We start from the raw sequence: 4,992 nt of genomic DNA, 5'->3' as shown, positions 1-4,992 counted from the left end.
TTGGCGGCTTGGCGGATCGCTCAAGTCCCCTCTTATCAGCCGAACGACAGACTGTACACATGCCTGATTTGACGTCAGAACGACCGGTCATTTGGACGTCCAAACAACCCGTCGTTCGCGGAAATCCGGCGTGTGTATGGGCCTTAAAGGACCTCAGCTCTCTGGAAAGCAGAATTAAGTGATATCCTCTACTTTTTTAACACCAGGTCTATGGAGAAACATATGCACTTTATTTTAAATAATTGATATGTCATTAAAGGTAAATAATAATTTTCACTAAACTGCCCCTTTAAGTATCTATGTTATGAATCATGTAGGATAAAAGCTGTATAAATAAAAGAAGTTTGCAGGGGTTTTCAAAGTACAACGCTGTTATCTTCTACCTATTTTTTCAATCATCCCACAAAAGAGTAAGTTTGAAATACGTAACTTTTAAAGTTGACACTTTTTTAAGCAGTGTTTTTTGAGTTTACGTTCCTCTTTGATGATGATGCCATATGGTGTTAACTGTATATGCATAGTATGTGTAACGGTTAACTATTAAACACCACTTAAGATTAGCGTGCTTGTAGATATGGCAATGCAGCCTCATTGATTTTCAGACTATAAAGTTTCCGTTTGTTAACATAGACCATGAGTCATCCAATTAGCATATTGTAGTGGCAGTGGTGCAACAAGATGGCTGCATCGTACTTTTTCTAACCCCGGTTAAGAACTTCTCTTATGTTAAAACTCATCCACAGTAATCCATAACATAGCTATAGGTTTAAAATGAAATGTGCACTACATTTTTGGTTTGGTTTGTACGTATTTCTTTGTGCATGTCTGACATAACTGTTAAGTAGTCAAGTGTTTTCTGGGAGATGTTCAAGACCTTCTCCATGAACAATAGTGTCTTAGCATTAGTGACGTGCTGTTGAGCCTGGGCATCTGATGCAATACTCTCGTCACTGCTGACAGTTATGAGATCAGATGGAGAACGGTGCAAGGAAATTGGAGTAGGAATTTGTTTTTTTGTTAGCAGAATTGCTAATAAATGTTAGGGCAGCCCCCTCCTTCAACATCTTCAAGAAAGCCCTCAAAACTCACCTTTTCACTCTGGCCTACTACCCCTCACAAGTGCTCTAAACCTACAGCTGAACTCTGGTCCCCTACCATTCGTGTCCTTACCTCTCCCTCTAGATTGTAAGCCTTTGGGCAGGGTCCTCCTCCTTTTGTGTCCTACCTGATCTTGCACCTCCATTACTGTGAACACATGCTATGCATCTGAGTGAACCTAACTTGCCTAATCACCATGCTCCATCCAGTGACTGACTAAGCATTACCTGGTACTCATACTGTGCTGCGTGATCTGGTTTTCTTGTATTCCTGTATTGTCATATTGCTGTATGTCACCCCTAAATATTGTCTGTAACCTAAATTAATGTTCAGCGCTGCGTAATATGTTGGCGCTTTATAAATACAATAAATAAATAAATGTTATGTTGTCTCGTTTGGGATTGGATTCAGGAACATCAAAAGAAATGCGATCAACATTGTTGATATTGTGCACGTTGGTAGGTCTAGACCAGGGGTGACGAACTCAATCAAAGAAGGGGCCGAAATCTAAAACCCAGCCTAAATCGCGGGCCGAATGGTTTACTGAACAGTCATAAACTGACAATGTTAACCAGAAATGTGAATTTAAAATGAGTGGAACTATTTTTTTCCTTAACAGGGCTGTCAAACCAACTCACATGCTATCAAGCAAAACAGTAATATTTGTAACAAGCAAAACAGTAATATTGGAATGTACCTGAAATGCTCATTGTTTTGTTTTCTGGCTAGATGTCTGACACCGTTTTCCCCGGATCAATGAGTCAATATTCGGTTTTATTTCTTGGGCTGTAGCAACCCGCAAAACAGCATGGAGGTTGTCATCGGTGATGCGTGATCTGTACTTGTTTTTGTTCAGATTCATTATTGAAAACATCTGTTCACAAAGATAGGTGCTCCCGAACATGGATAGAACACGGGCAGCATGAAGTCGGAGCTCTGGCATTGAGTCAGGGGGCAGTAGAGGGTAGAAGTCCTCAATTTCAACATCCTGAAACCTTGCTTTCAGGCCACTGTCAGACTGAAGCTCGATTATCTCCATCTGAAGGTGATGGGGAACATTGTTGACATCAACTGTAAAAGGATTGGCAAAGATGTCAAAGCCTGAGTGCTGTGTCAGAGAAGCGCCGATCAAATTCACTTAGTAAACGGCTAACTTTGGTAGCCAGCCGACTGCAAGGAAAAGCACCAGAAACAGTGGTTGAGATACTCAAACAAACAGGAAAGTGGGCAAGATTGTCCTTTTCCAGTTGGGACTTCCATAGTTGAAGTTTACGCTGGAATGCTGTGATCATGTCAGACATCTTCGTGATGACTTGTTTGCGTCCCTGCAGCTTTAGATTCAGTTGGGCGAGATGCTCGCATATGTCACACATCATAGCAAAATCACATAGCCAGGCGGGATCCGACAGTTCAGGCAAGGGCTTTCCTTTTCTTTCCATGAAAAGAGCAATTTGTTCTCTGAGCTCAAAAATTCTTTTCAGGACTGCGCTCCTGCTCAGCCATCTTACTTCTGTGTGGTATGGCACGTCTCCATGCTCTGCACCCACCTCCTGTAAAAACTGCTGGAACTGGCGATGATTCAGGACACGTGCTCGTATAAAGTTAACAGTTTTAATGACTGGTCATTATGTCCTTCATTTCCAGAACTTTTCCACACATAGCCTCTTGGTGGATAATGCAATGATAAGTAATCAAGGGTGTGTGGCAGTGACTTTTTTGCATTCTTTCCTTCATTAGTCCAACCAAGCCTTTCTTTTCTCCACACATTGCAGGTGCGCCATCAGTAGTTAGCCCCACCAACATTTCCCAGGGTAATTTAAAATTATTTATGGATTTCTCCACATCCCCAAATATATCTCTACCAGTCGTCGTCCCATGCATGGACGCTACATCCAAAAGTTCCTCAGTGACAGAGAGGTCGGTCTTCGTGGCACGTATAAAGATGGACAGCTGCGCTGTATCAGTGTTGTCTGTGCTTTCATCGATAGCAAGTGAAAAAGCGAGATAACTGCATGCCTGTTTGGCCAGCTGTGATGATAGATTTCCTGAGAGTTCCTGAAGAACTCTGTCTGCAATGGTGTTTCTTGACAAACTGACATTTTGAAAACTCTGTATCTGGTCTGGGCATACTTGCTCACACACTTTTAGCATGCATTGCTTCAAAAAGGCACCCTCTGAAAAACACCTTGAAGTACGGGCAATTTCTTCAGCCACTATAAAGCTTGCTTTCACTGCAGCATCATTTTTCGCTGCAGCCTTTGTAAACATTTGCTGCTGTGATTATAGTTTGCCTTTTAGTTCTTTAACAATTTTATGCTTTTCTTCCAAGGTATATTTTTGCCATACTTAAAGAGTAACTGTCAGGCTGCAGAAGCTAATTTAAACCTCTATTCTCCTGTGTTAAACAGTTTAGACAGAAGCCAAAAAGACATTACTAAAGATAAAGATCTCTCTTACATTTAATGTGTGCTTATCAGCACATCTAAGCTCCTAAGGAGGACGCAAGCCGCATTCCATACTGCAAAGCATTCTGGGGCCCTCCCCTCGGCTGCTAAGGAGAAGACGGGATCAAGTTTCAGCAGCTTCTAACGCAGTCCAGCCACAGCACAGATAAATCTCCGGGAAGATTACTTTGCAGGAGTCCGCTATTGTTCCTAGCCACATGGCTCATTAATATTCACTGCACACTGTGTTATTCTGTACTAGCTCCTCTGTGATCAGAAGCAGGCAGGACATGACGACACATTTGGCTTCACAAACATGGAACCTGCCATGGGCTGTCAGGAGCATCATTCTCTGCATATACTATATAAAAATTCTGTGAAATCCAAACGTGGACAGTGAAATGCATATGTAATGTAAGTACAGCCAATCTTTAGCTACTGATATATGTGTTTATTTTCTCTGAGACCTTATACCTAACAGCTCCTCTTTAACACCATGTTTGGTGTCAAAATGGCGACGTATATTGTACTCTTTCATCACCGACACTGTCTCATAACACAATATACACACTGGTTTGCCCTCTCTAAGCACAAACATGTATTCATTTTCCCATTTGTCATTAAATTGTCTGCCTTCACCGTCAACTTTTCTTTTCCTGGACATTTTGGGATCAATATTGGCAGTAAAAGATGTAGTTTATTGGAAATCTGCCTGGCTGGGTACAGATTGCAGATTCTGCTGCGATTTTTATGCCTGCACTGTATGCCAGGAACTGGCAGTCTCTGCTGTGTATTTTTTATGCCCGCACTGTAGGCCAGGAACTGACAGCTTCTGCTGTGTATTTTTATGCCCGCACTGTAGGCCAGGAACTGACAGCTACTGCTGTGTATTTTTTATGCCCGCACTGTAGGCCAGGAACTGACAGCTTCTGCTGTGTATTTTTTATGCCCGCACTGTAGGCCAGGAACTGGCAGCTTCTGCTGTGTATTTTTATGCCCGCACTGTAGGCCAGGAACTGACAGCTTCTGCTGTGTATTTTGATGTCCACACACTCTCTCTCCCCTCTGCTCTGCCACCCGCACAACCACCTTCTTCTTACTCACCATTTGATGCCCGCACACTCACTCTCCCCTCTGCTACGCCACCCGCACAACCACCTTCTTCTTACTCACCCTTTGATGCCCGCACACTCACTCTCCCCTCTGCTCCGCCACCCGCACAACCACCTTCTTCTTCCTCACCCTTTGATGCCCGCACACTCACTCTCCCCTCTGCTCTGCCACCACCTTCTTCCTCACCCACGCAACCACATAGGATGTCAGGCTATAGGTCACGCCTTCCGAATCTCGCGCGACTGGTTATGTGTGCATGCGAGAGATCACAAGCCACCGCGCGTCATCCTGCTGGAACGCAGAGCATGCAGTGATGACAGCGCGGTGTGGGCCAAAT

General features: G+C 43.5%; 1 pseudogene; it reads right to left on the bottom strand.

The window, feature by feature from the left end:
- Window positions 1-1,804: 1,804 nt before the first annotated feature.
- LOC137540996 (general transcription factor II-I repeat domain-containing protein 2-like) lies at window positions 1,805-4,206 on the bottom strand (annotated as a pseudogene).
- Between the last annotated feature and the right edge of the window lie 786 nt (window positions 4,207-4,992).

This window comes from Hyperolius riggenbachi, chromosome 12 (assembly GCF_040937935.1).
Source record: "Hyperolius riggenbachi isolate aHypRig1 chromosome 12, aHypRig1.pri, whole genome shotgun sequence".
Classification (NCBI taxonomy): Eukaryota; Metazoa; Chordata; class Amphibia; order Anura; family Hyperoliidae; genus Hyperolius; species Hyperolius riggenbachi.
This window is presented reverse-complemented; position numbering and strand designations above follow the sequence as displayed.